Genomic DNA, 14,508 nt, shown 5'->3' on the forward strand with positions numbered 1-14,508 from the left:
CATAATGACCATTTTATTAGTATTACTTTTATTAAAGGTATGTTTTAGAAATGGTCTAAGAGTTGAGGAAAAACACGATGAGCTGCTAAATAAGGATTCTGGCTGGACACAAGGCTAACTGGCTCACGCATTGCTGGCAGTATCTGGAACTCTCCTGGGATTATATTGGAATTATCTCGCAGGAAAGAAGGCTGAATTTGGGTTTTAGCTTATAGCCACCCCAGGGAGCAGTTCTGAATGGCCTTATGTTCTTAAGTGGTTTTCCACCCTCTAAGTAGAAGGAATGCCATGCGGTAACCAGCTGTGCATAAGGGTAAAGGGCATTTATAGCAATGAAGAACGAAAGAGATGAATTGAACTCTATGCATATGTGAATGAGACTTAGTTGGTCGCATGGGTGGCATCAAAGACAGAAAAGTGTGCCAGTCAGAGATGGCTGGACTAGGAGCAGCTACAGACATACACTTGCATTTTATCTCCAAAGGTGTTAGCATAGCTAAATATATTTCAGACGCAACACATTGACATATGCACATACTTTCAGAGAAATTGGAAGGTCTAAAAACATAGCAGAGAATATGCAGCTGAATCTCTAACTGCCTGTTAAGCTCCCAGTCCGGAAGAGAAAAGCTTTTTCGTCGTTTTAAAAAAGTTGATCATACTTATAAGCTCAGATGAGTACTCTAAACTTCATCTGTCATTTAGGAATAAGTCTTTTTTAAGACCAAGCACGGGATGGCCTATGGTGGGTACTTAGTGGGCATGAATTGTTACGATACTACTTTACTGAAAGAAAAGGACAAGGAACAGTAACTAGGTCCTTCTCTTCAACCTCCAGCTACCTTCACTTATTGTTATCCATGCTGTTTGCATGCTCCTGGCTACGTGGAAGAAACATCTGGGGCTGCATAGCCCCCTCCCTCTCCTCTGTGGTGGCTTTGAGCCCCAACGCTATAGGAAGATCTCTCAAAGCAAGGAGTAGCTACAGAATATGACGGCTGTAGTTCTTTGTACTCTGTTTCCCTTCTCTTTCTTCCCTAGCCTGCTTAGAGTGTGTGCTTATGTAGGAGAGAGAAGTAGCTATGCCATACCTCCACCACAGTCACAAGAGATTTGCTGCTTTGGCAGCACATTTGTGGTCCTATGTAACTACAGGGCAGGTTCATCATGCTGTCCATGTAACACTTGACTAAATTTTATTCATGGGACCCAGGCTACCTGCTTGAATGGATGCATTTTTTTCCTTTTCTTTCATCACAGAAGTTCTTTTCTTTCCTGTGTTCCATCAAGAGGGGATATGGTAGCGGTAAACTAAGAAAAATAGGTGCTGAACTAATTTGACAAAGGAGACTTATATCATGTTTCCAAAATAACCTTGGTGTAGCGTCAAACAATTTGTACTCGCCCTATCTCTGCTGGATGTGGATTTTTACTCAAACCCAAATCCTCCAAGAAAAACATGATGAGTGCATTAAATAAATAAATAGCAGATAATGAGGTGTTACAGCAGCTCATGTTCAATCTTCCAAGATCTGCAACTGATCTCCCTAAGCTGGATCCTTATCACTTCTAACTTGTACAAAGTTATGAGTTTTCTAGAGGTGCCACGGGGGGTAATCTTATGAAAGACAAGAAGTTACACCCTTCGTGTTTAAAAATAACCAACCAAGTAGGTGGTTCAGTACATCAGACACATTTTATCTGTTTTGAGATGATAAATAAGGTAACAATATAAACCCAGTTTCTGTGGATATTTCTTCTAGCAGCAGAAACAGTCTGAAATATGTCCAAAAGCCACAAACTGTAGAGATAACTAATACTACATAGTCCAGTTACATCTGTGTGCCTGTAGAAACCCGTTGTGCTCAAGAATGCAGCAGAATTTAGAAGCATCCTGTATTTGAGGTTTTACTAAGAAATCCTTTTAACAGAAAAAAGTGAGATTGAATGCACTTTCATGTAGTTCTTAGACAAATGGTTCTATAAAACAAAAATCAAGATGTACTAGGTAAAAAATAGATTTAAGTAGTGCGAACTTATATTAGACAGCTCTGAAATAATCTTGTAATCAATTCCAGTTATTGAAATTCTTGGTGTCTACTTAATGTCTGTAATGCATCTCAGTCTTAGTCATCATAGGACAACAACTCAAAAATACCCAAAAAACCAGCAGTTTTCAAAATTCATCGTACTGAACACATACAATGATTTTTGCAGACAATTTGCATACATACACACCCCTGACCTGGATTAAACTTTTTTTTTTTTGCATTCTGCAGTGTAAGAAGAGAGGTTTCTGTTCCATCTGAAGCCAACAAATGTTTATATGTCCAAAATTTTAATCCTTACCAATGAAATTCCCTATGATGATGTCTTCACATCTGATCATAAGAAATCTCTGTTTCCTTGTGTTGAATGAATTTCTCTCCAATACTTTAATCATTACATTCTGATCCGGAGGTTTGTCTGCTTCATGCAATAGCCTGGGCCTTTACTGTCCTTCCCATTGGAACTTTATGACTATTTCTTCAACGTTCTACTCTGTAGCACAGCAGTTTACACACCAGCTATCTTTTTAATGGAGAGTTTAAAGTTATGTTCTCTAAAGCTGCCTTTACATGTACTCTTTATAAATATTTCAAGGCTTTTTTCTCTGCACTTATTTTCATAATAGAACTGGAAGAGAATGTGGAATGAAACATAATCAACAAAGAATATGAATAGCTCACAGCAGACACTGTAATTAAAGGAATTTTTAAGTAACTTGACATTCTATCTCTTTGAAACATAAGCTATGCTACATGTTAATATTTGCGTAAGGAATAGTTTTCTAGGGCATGAACAAGGTACTTTTGTCTTTTCTCTGTATGGCTTCCTCAGAAAGCAGCAGGCTGGATCTATTCATTTCAAGCTACACCAACTGGAGCATTGAGGGTTCTAGGACACAGCTGGAGCAGAAGCTAAATGAAGGAATAAGGCAGCTGTGTGAAGATATGTTTCTATTTATAAATAAAGAAGACTTTTGTGTGTGTTTTGCCTTAAGGTCTCTGAAATCTGTGCAGTTAGGGCTTTAGTTGGCAACAAAAGCAGGCTTATTAATAAAAGATTTGGGCTGATGCCAGTTTAAGGACCAGTAACTTTGCCAAGGACTATAGGAGTTGAAATAAAAAATATATCTTTAAAAAAAAATTATATATGTATATATATATGGACATCATTTGACTTCTATTTTTCAGAAAAATCTTAGATCCTGCATACTACTAAATAGATGTTTATTCACAGCTATTTCCATTTGACTTATTCCTGCCTGTATGGACAGCCTTGAGAACTGTGTTTTAGTGCAAAGCCATTTGACTTCCTCTCTGGGACACAGCTGGACTTTCGCATAAAAGAGAGAAATGTCAGGCCGCCGATAATGTAAAATTTCACATAGAAACATTGGGCTGCTTAGAACCCTGTTATGGCATTTGAGATATTTTAGATTACTATTGAGTTAGAGGGGACAGAGGCAGCTTATTTGCATCTAATCACATATTGACATAATGCTGGAAGAAAAACAAAAGCGTCATGAATAGTCCATAATGGGAGCGAATAACAGCAAATTCAGTGGAATGGAACAAAAAAAAAGCAGGATGAACTGCTTGCATATATTCTGTCAAAGTTTTTCTTCCTTGTTTCTTAGACTGATGCAAGATACTTATCTGACAAGGTGAAAATAAGTGTATTTTCTAATGTTGCTCAATACCCCTTCATCTGTAATCTTCCTATTCCCCAGACTAAAAAAAAATACAAATAAAAACAAAACAACAAAAAAGCCCCAAACTTTGTTTTCTGCCATGCTTACCGAGTGCTTAGTGCACAGTGAGCCCTTGATGTAGATTAGGGCTTAATGTCAATATAGATCCTGTGACAAGACTTGACCTCACATTTGAATCCTCACATTTGGCCATAGCATGTTGCCACAAAAGCAATAACGGTAACAGTGAGATTTGAAAATATAGCTTAGTATGAATATACTGATGAATAACTATGTGTTCCTGCAATAGGGCAGGAAAAGTCCAGCAGTGTGGTATCTGTAAAGCAGAGAAGGTGTTCTTCACTCTTTCAGTGCTTGAGGACTCGTGTGTTTGACTGAAATGAAAACATGAGGCTAATGTCTAGGCCCACAGTCGAGCCACCCCAGAACCAGAAAGTTAGAGGCAGTGCTCTCTTATGATGTATTACAGAACAGATTGATCTTCTGTCTTCAATTTTCCTTCTCCAATTCTTCCTTTATTTCCCTTCACTTCCTTATAACACTACATTGTGATCAAACTTTTCCTGTCATATTTGTCCCATGTCAGTGACACATACGCTCTTTACTGTCCCGAACCTTTCTGTAGCTTACTGCCCTTAGCTTTGAAAATGCTGACAGATTTAGTACTCTTTTCTTTCCCACCTTTACATTTACTTTTGTGGTGCTGTACGCATGAAATCACCACTTAATTTTACTATACCAGGATGTCTATCCTTTCCACATCAAGAATCTTTCTCAAGTTCTTAATTTCTGGAAGGCTACTCATATTTGTCCAACAAATGCCCCTTCACTGCGCTGTGGTGCAAAACAAAAGCAGTGAAAGGCAGGGGGAAGCGAACAAATGTAATTGAATTAATGAGGTTATCCATGTGAGTCTACTTAGACTGTAAGCTTTCTGGGGTAGGAACAGTATGCTTGTCACGTTTTGCTTAGTGATTGGTACAACTGGTCCCAGCTTTGACTGACGTGCCTGTGAGTGCAAAATGCAGCTAACACGATAGAGAGAACACCCTGAATTACAGCACAAGATTGTTTTAATTGAGTCTTACAACTCCAAACAAACAAACAAACAAACCTCCTTGTCTAAGGACATACATTAACCTGGATGATAGACTTGAGGAATAAAATTTCCCATTGTTTACCTCTAAGGTGTCTCCTGCAACACTGTCCGTACTGACCACTGCCAGAGGCATGATATTTAAACTAGATGTACCATCAGTCCAAATCCCAATTTTTTAAGATGATACATCCTGAAATATTTCAGTATCTGTGGATATTGGGAAGATTTCTGGCATAAAGGCAAATAAATAAAGTGCCAGATGACAACTTGAATACTCTATTTAGTCGTCTCTTGACGTTTTTAAACTCTTTCTTTAGGCTACACTAAAGGAGCCCAATGCTACTTTAGTAAAGCAAGCACTTCCTGTGATAACACCCCAGGCAAGACTAAGCTGACTCAGAAAAGATCATCAGAATTTTGTTAATTGAACCTTTAATCTTTTCCTCCCCCAGTGGTGTTCTTTCCTCAGTGCTGAGTACATTATGTAAAAAACATTAAGATAACCCCTCATCTATCTCATTGCACTCATATACAAAAAGGTGAGCTTCTATATTGACAAAGCTCTTAAAGTTAAATTTAGGACTGCTGCTGAGCATTTCAATCTGGTTTACTTGAACACCTTCCCTGATCATAGGCAAAATAAGAATGATGTATCTTGTGTCATTTGATGAGTGAAGCTGACCATCTTGGATGTTAGGAAGGACTCTAGTTTCTAAATGATTTTTTGCAAGCTCTTAATATGATGACATTGGCAAGGGTGGGGACAGAGCATAATAAAACATTTGCTGGAAAGTTTTCTTGCCAACTGTTGCATAAATCAACGCTTTGGTATTGCTTCAGGTTCCATAACTAATTTCCTAAAGCATTCTAGGCTATGACAGTTTAAACTAAAATGTTTTGGTAGAAATTAAGACCTTGAGACGTGATGCAAGCATTGTCTGAATTATAACTCTCCACACTTTGCCATTCTTTCTCAGAATGAAGCTCTCAGAAGTTAAATGTAATTGTTCTTAATCTCTTTTCTACATGTTTTCTCAGTGGAAACTGTCTGCAAAACGATAGAGAGGCAAATGTTTAATTCTTTCTGTTTGGATTGTGACACAGAAGACTGGAACCCAACTCAGGGTCACCACAAAGGTGAAATGAATCTACTACATAAAGCTAAAGGAAATTGTATAAGAATTACAGATAAAATAGGTGATGAACACAGAATGTCCTTTATGTGGTCAGTCATGTCTTGACAATATTTGAAAGACATGGGCATTAAGGTTTAACAGCGTTAACTGAGAACCAGGATACAGGAGGGAAAAGTAAAAGCAATGATAATATGCAAGCTGTAAACCTGTGTGGTAATTTCATTGTACTCCTTACCCACAGTAATGAGTGAAAGAAGGCGATGTTTAGTCCTACATGCTTCCACTGATTACTGGCTATCTATCAAGAGACGGAAGTTAACTCCTTCCATTATAGCCACAGATCTGAATCTAAGTACAGTGAAGAAGATCTTGGATTAAAAGATAAAACAAGAGTGACGTGATAATACACCATTTAAGGACAGAACACTTAACGCATATAGGAGACAATGGAGTGGTTAGCAGAAGGAATAAACGGTACTGAAAGAGAAGGTGCATCAGAAACCAGCAAACTAATGTAGGTCTTTGAAGTGATCAACGATTTCAGACAAAGAAAAAAATGAAGATAAACAAGTACAGGAGGAGAGATGCCATTTTGTAGCCAGAAGCAGGTCACCCACCATATTTAGAACATTATTGGTCTGTGAATAACCTTGGAGAAATCATGCAACGAGATGAGACATCACACAAAAAGTTCTTGGATACAATGGTGGAGATTAAGTCGAAGTAGAGTTGACCAGGACAAGAAATTCAGTAGGATAGTTTATATTAGATACTTGGTCAGATGAAGATATTGAAGCTGAGGAAGAAAGCCATGAGAATATGAGAGATTGGGAGCGGGTATAGTGAGCAGAGACAGTGATCTGGCAAAATTTTAACTTGCTGTCACTCAGGGGAGGGACTTTTCATTCCCTAACCGGATCACACTGGTTGCCTTATGTATTTGGCCCTACAAAAGCCGTAGTTCAATGGTGGCCTCTATGTATGGCATAATCCTTTTGATATGAAAACATCATCATTCTAATTGAATTTCCTGACCTTTATCTGGGCATCTGGGTTATTCATCTGCACCATGATTCTTTTGTCTTACTTTAGTCAAATAGATTGCCAGCTGTTCATCTGCAATGTATTTGCTTTATAAAGACTATCAGCACCAGAACTCGGCTTATTATGATAACTATTCAGCTGACAAAAGGAAAGCCATTTTAACTACAAAAACAGTAGGCATACCCTGTGCTAATTAGGTTTTGGATACCTCATGCTAAGGCCGAGCCAAGGACATAAAACATAAGTTATGGACTGAATCCACTTTATACAGTTGTACCTGTCTTATAACCATAGAATCATAGAATTGCTGAGGTTGGAAGGGACCTTTAAGATTAAGTCCAACCATCAACCTACCCTGACAAAACCACCTCTAAACCATGTCCCCAAGTACCACATCTACCCTTTTTTTAAACTCCTCCAGGGATGGCGAATCCACCACCTCCCTGGGCAGCCTATTCCAATGTTTAATAACCCTTTCAGTGAAAAAAATGTTTCCTAATATCCAACCTAAACCTCCCCTGACATAACTTGAATCCATTTCCTCTTGTCCTGTCACTTTTCACCAGGGAGAAGAGGTCAGCCCCCACCTCTCTACAACCTCCTTAGTGTCCTACCTGAACTGGTTCAGCCTAGTTCGGCAAGCCAGGACTGCTTGGACATTATCAAGTACTGTATTCAGGTGGATTTGTAGCCCAGATGATGTCCTGTGATGCTGTGGATGATTAAAGCCAGATGCTTTACTACACTGCAAAGTTAACAGAACAGGCAAATGACAAAATACTTGAATACAGATCAGATTAATTGCACCAATAACAACACCCAATTCTGGTATACTTTGAGGGGTATTCATAAAGCTGATCTGCTTGTGTCCTCTATCTGGAAACTTAGTGGAAAGAACTAGTATTCTGTAGAAATTATTCAGTTCAGGAAATTAAACTTAAGTGTGCTAAATAGTTCTACAGCTAGTCTCTTTTCTGCATAAGAAGCCCAGAAGGAATATATCTCAAGGCCTTCAATCAGGTTTCGTAAATGCCTCTCACTTTCCTGGTCTCTCTTTCCCCTGTTATGAGAATATATAAAGCCCTAAACCAAACGTATTGGGCCAACTAAGGCTGTACATGTATAGACAAGGCAAGGATTTTACTGAAGAGGGGCCACAACTTAACCAACCCTTCCTTGAAGTGGAGAATACTATTCACTGTACATCAGCAGCTCTTAGCAGCTTCTATGCTTGAGACTGCATGTATTCAGACTATTCACTGCAGTAGCCACCCCTGATCTCTACTTAAGGAATAAACTTGAATTGTTATAATTGCTATAGCAATTTCAGTTTGAGCTGTACTGTGGAGGTAAATAAAGGCAGAAATCTGAAGACAGCAGTTACAGACCCCCACCTGGATGACTCTTGCTAATCATCATGTTACAATAGCACTGAGGAAGAGGAAGTAAACCCGTGAGACACTAATATTATATGTGATACATACTATTTCAGCTTTCATTTGGTTTCCTCAGAGCTCTTTTCTTTTCTGGCTTTTCCATGCTTACCTTTCTCTGCATTGGATACTGTTTACAATTTTAGTTTCAGTGCACTTTATTCAATCCAGCTGCAAAGGCCTTCATTCTATGAACTCTTAAACAGATGAGGGCATTCACATTTGTTCATTAGCCTGAGTTCACCTTGCTAATGTTCTAGACTGAAGTAAACCAAAAGGGTAGGAAAGAGATGTTCTCCCTATTTTATCAGGTTGGATTTGCTTAATCCCAAATCTGATTGTGGAAAAAATGCATTGTAATTACTAAATGTATTTGAGACAATGCAACAAATGTGTACAAAATTATTGGCTTATCTTCAAAACCATCCCATTCTGTAAAGTTTCCCAGGTGGTTTACAAAGTGAGCTTGCCCCAGGGTTGTTCTCTCTAGGGGGAACATGGTTATGGCAATTGATAGGAAGACGCTTGCTGTTTCAAAAAGAACTGAAAGCTGATCAATAGCTTTCTTTTTTATTTGACCCAAACAGCACATCTATGTGTGCGAATGTCTGCAACAGAACAGAAAGTGATGCCTAAAGGAAGAGTGTAAAAAATGATGATTTTTTTTTTTTTCTCTCCACATATTTTTAAAAACAAACCATAACACTGGTTGAGATCTTTAAAAACTAAGAGAAGAATCTTAGGAAAAACTTGATCTTTGACAACTTTTCCTTCAGAGTAGTAGATACTTGTTGCAGTAGAAAAGATAAAATTAGAGCCCTAAGTACTTAAGCTAATCCCTTGTCTCCTCCAGAAAAGGACTAGGCTCAAAAATCTGCCATTGTTTCATGGCATTTTGGGCTCTCTGCAGGCAAAAAAAATCCACTGATACGATCAAAGTCCACATTTTTCAACCCTGTCATTAAGTACGCTGGGAGTTGTCCAAGAAAACCAAAAAGACAATACATAATTTTCTGCTTGATTTAACAGAATATCTTATTCTCTAAGGAATGAAAATGAGGAGGCCCAGTTTCCTACAGATTTGTATTCTTTGTTCCTTTCTCTATCATCCAGTACAATAAATCTCTTCTCGTCTGCTCTCATTTTTCCCTATGAAATGCTTGCTTGTGGTGGATAGTCCTAAATTATCTGAATCCTGTTTGATTGACTGTCACAGTCAGTTCTGCTTATCTTTTCCTCGCTCTACCCAAATACTGATTCTGTATGTGTGTGAATTTTGCAGGGGTTTAATGATCTTCATCTTAAAAGCTTGGTTGATGTTTCCTACTGTGTTCAAAAGCTATTATCACGTTTGAAGAAACACTTTTATTGCATAAATTTCACTCCCTTAGAAAAGAAACTTTACAACTTAGACTCTTACTTTGATTTTTTACTGTACTTTCCAGTGGTTTAAATGGTAGAAACTTTCTTATCTGTGCTTCTTTGATAGCCTGGTCAGCAAATACTTTGCTAATTATTTTTTTTCATGAGGCAGCTGTGTTGCATTGAATTTGCTTAGCATATATTACCAAACAACTGCTGGCTATCTACATTTGAAATAATTAAATTTTTCTGAAATGAACATTGTGCAAGGAAAAGTGGGAGCTGAGCCACAAGGTACCTCACTTTTCAGTCTGCGATAGGGAATAAAACAGATCTTCACGCTTCCCTATTACTCGGGTTTAGTTGCAATACTAGCGTAGCATCTTGTATTCCAAATACAGGAGTTCCTGGCTGCAGTATCTGTAGAGGCCGGATTTGCAGCGACTGTTTCTGTGACCTGACCCTGACCTGCAATGCATACATCTCTGGAATGCTGGCAGGGTTTTGTGTGCAGCTGTTCAGACAGCCCTTCCTATATGAGTAACTATGAAAGGTTCTGTATAGCTTTTATGCTGAAAAGTATATTTTACAATAAAGCAGCAGTAAGAATATGGAAATGTTAGAGGAAAACAATAAAATGGCTTGTTGGAATGTGTATGGTTTTTGCTATGTCAAGCTGATAATATTTTTAAACAAAAAAAGCTCTGTTTCACAATGTATAAATGTATTATTGCATTTAGGTGAGAAATCCAGGAGGTTAAACGCTTCACAAAGAACTTGTGCACCTAACCTGTGGGCATTCTGCAGCATAGTAGCTGGCAAACATTGCATTGCTGGAGACCTGCTGCTTCAGGTACATTAATTTCAAATGTTAGTTCTCACTAGCTAAAAATCACGCGGTAGAAAGTTCAGCACTAGGTAGCGGGCATTTGAAAATCCTAGTCATCCTTTTCTCATGCACCTAATAAAAACTCCTAGGCAAGCCAAACACTCCCCTAGGATCATTGCTTGCTAGCTTCAAGCTGCTTATAAAAGGAACTTTTCAATAGGTAAAACAGGTTTCTCATTAGCTGGATCACCTAAATTTAATATAAATACAATGCCTGAGGCATGCTTTCATACTGCTCAGACAAGTCTTAAAAGAAAAAGCAGAATCTTATATCCACTAGAAACTAAATGAGGCAAGGGCACAACCAACTTCATCCCTGGTTGTGCCAGGGGACCATTCTGGTCTCTTAACCCATGTTATATTTCCTGATCTCCTGACTTGGCTCTTGCCAGTCAGAGAGGGGAAGTGAGACTTCTAGAGCTTGTCAAGTCATAAAAGGCAGTCCTCCCTATAGCTGAAAGAGATGGGGAGTGGGGGTAGGAAACAATTTTCAGCTGCTCCGAGCACAGCTTTGGCAATATAAGGGAATATTTAATGCTAGCTGATGCCTCCTGGGGAGTTAACTTTTCCAGCACAGTCAGGGTGGCAGCCGGGCAGGCTTCCTACTGCCACAGGACAGCCGGAACAGGGACCTGGCTCCAGTGCTGGAGTGAACAAGAACAAGCCCTCTGCTTGCTTATGAAAATTCAAGCTTTAGTAACATATAGATGGCTGGGAATATCCTGGTCTGCTTGAACAAACCTTTCTTCACACCATCTGCCTTACCATATCCCAATCAGTAATGTGACACCAGAGTACTTAAAAACAATTCTGTAACTCTGTGTGCCTTTATCTGCAACCCAAACTTGTGCACATTGAGCTACTAATTACAAAAATAAATCTCTGCAGGGTGTGTACAGCAGAGCTGAGGATCCCCTGGGCTGTCCCTACGCTCCTTCTCCAAGCAGTAGCCCTGTCCCCACAGGTACGGGGCAAAGGGAGGCCAGAGGAGCCACGCTGCTGGGGAGAGCAGATCCCAGCTCCCAGAGCACCACCATGGCACCTGGGCCCTGCAGTACAATGATGCAATTCTCACGCTGCTGTCGCCTCACCCTCAGCCATCCTCCGTGTGGCGGCAAGGACAAGGGTCTGCCAGTGGCAGCACAGGCCTTCCCTGCGGCCTTGGAGAACGAGGTTCAGCCTTCTCCAGCAGGCCTCCTCCCTGGGCCACCATGTTGTGGCTTACCCCCAGGAGACCAACTGCCCTGGGCTGCAACGGCCTCCCCCCACCTCAGCTGCTGAGTGTCCCCAGCAGGGAAGGGGGGCGCAGAGCACACATGTACACAAATACGTAGCCTGGCCAGCCGCTTTGAGCTCCTGGGAGACCTGGCTGTGGGTGTGCGTACAGAGCCTGCACCTCAGTCACCATGCAGGGCGGTACAGGGGTACCTGCAGGCCACATGGCACTGTTCATCCTCAGGGTGCATTTGCTTCACACCCCATATCTTTACTGCACAGTGGCGATGGTGCTTCTGTGCTGATAGCCACATACTGCCAGGGTGCTGTTTTGGGCACTTTGTGTGTTGCCAGCACTCCTGTGGTTTAAACCCTTCCCTGGGATTGTACTGGTGAAGCCTACCCCTGCCCCACAGGCTCAGTGCCCGGCAGGCACGGCCTGCGGCAGCGCTGCCCCCGGCAGCCGCAGTAACAGGGCGTTATCATCTTCACTCTATAGGGACTTTCTCAATGATTACTATTGAGACTGAAATGATATATCACAGTCAATAAACCACAGTGAAAACTCATCTGCTTCAAGAAAGCTGTGTCCCCCCAGGGCAAGCACTGCTGTCTCCCCCCCCCCCCAAGACAGCTCATGTTTGCCACAGGCCCGAAGCACCAGGATGCCAACTGGTCACCTGGCCTTTTTGTGAGGATCTAGGGGGGGAGGACACTCTCCCCACGGTCCCAGCCCTGCCTGGTGGAGAAGTGCTCTGCCTTGGCTGTGCTCCAGGAGGTCAAGGCCTGCACTCAGGTGTGGGCAATTGGTGCTGCTGGCAGCTCTTCCCCTCCCAGCAGGGCGGGTGGGCTGGCAGGCAGGCAGTGCGGCAGGCAGTGCTGGGGGGATCTGGCCACTTTTCCAGACAGGCTGCAGTAAATGGTAACAAGTCTTCTTGAAAATAATCACAATCTCACAACAGGGGCTTACTTTTCTAACAGGAATGTGTTAACGTTGAAGTCTCTGGGAGCACAAGGACAATGCATCTTGAGCTGTAAGTTTTGACTCTCCTCTGTGTGTCGCCATTCCCACCTCCTGAGCTTTGGAGGAAAATGAGAGGTGAGGGAGATCTTGGGCTTATGCCTACAATCTCCTCCCTTGGTATTTTTGACTGACCACAGGCAAATATTAAACAAGGTAGGCAGGTGGGCTCAAGTACTAGCCTCAGTTGTTTGTTGACAATTTATAGCAAGCTAAGAATGAGTTACGGTTACTCTTAAAAATGAAATATCCTTTTTGGACATCTACTCCCCCCTCTTTACTCCTTATACATTCTTTTGAAAGTCTCTTTTTTGGTGTAGAATATTGAATGCATTCTTAGCTTTTAAAATGTAGCTTATACCAATGCCAAAATATTCTGGTTTCTTGCTGACTTTTAATAATATCTTTTTTTTCTTTCTTTTCTTCAGAAGCTAAAAGACTCCTGAGAATAAACAAACCCCAAAGCATTAAAGTTTGTTTTATGTTTGGTTAATGTTAACCTTTGTACTTTCCAGCAAATGCTGATTGAGAGTTGTATCTATCACTGCCACTTTGGGGGAGTTTGTGTTCTGCCCCCACCCTCCTTTTTTTTTAAAAAAAGCAACTTATTTTCTGTGCCTTATGTGGAATAACTAGAGTAAATTCTTTGATGTTCACATGCATACCTCTGTTCGTGTAAGCGTGCCCATTTTGGTGATGCTCTTTCCTAATATAGATCAGAAATCCTAGTCAGAATCCATGATGGTTAGGATATCACATTCAGAGGGACTATCTAGAAAATGGTTTATCTTTTTTTTTCTTGTAGTTCTTTTGCTTTTAGGATTACAGACCCAGATTGAAAAAAAAATGTTGGTTTTTTTTTTTGGTGTAATATATTTAAACTCAGGTAATATATATGGTTATACATTCATGTGGTTTTTTTGAAGAACTTACTCATCAGGATGTGCTGTATGAAAACTTGTAGGAAATAGTGCAGATACATGATTTAAGCCATTATAAGTTTCTAGTTTCTAATTCAAAAATGAAGAGCAGTCTTTAACTTGACCATCTTATAACTCCATCTTTATCGATGGCTTGGTTTAGGAGCATGATTTGTAGTGTAATTACTGCTGGTGAATTCTAATTAGTTGTAATGGGAGTGTGTTGAGTTTGTAATGCAAGTTTACAGAGGAGGAAGGAAAGCGAATGTTTCAGAACGTCACACTAATTCTACGTTTCCCTTACACATTCAGTCCACAGTATCTTCTGCACTAAGTTAATTTCTGGCAGATTTTAGCGGGAAAAGAGCTTTTAAATGGTGTTGGAAGCTACGAGTACTCCAGTTGTAATCAAGGGTTAGATCCTTGTCAGTTCTAGTCGGTGAAAATACCTGGTAGGTATTTTCAGGTAGTGTTCTGCTACTGTGGTTCCCTCAAACTATGCCTTAAGTGATTCTTGCTGTGTATCTTCTGGTGGCCTAAATTTACCTGAGCTTTCAAAAGCCTTTTGCAAGTATGTAATAATGCCGTAAAAGGGAAAATACTGCAACAAACTAAAACTAAGTAGGATAACA

This window comes from Charadrius vociferus, unplaced genomic scaffold, assembly GCF_000708025.1.
Source record: "Charadrius vociferus isolate BGI_N301 unplaced genomic scaffold, ASM70802v2 scaffold309, whole genome shotgun sequence".
In the NCBI taxonomy this organism is placed as follows: domain Eukaryota; kingdom Metazoa; phylum Chordata; class Aves; order Charadriiformes; family Charadriidae; genus Charadrius; species Charadrius vociferus.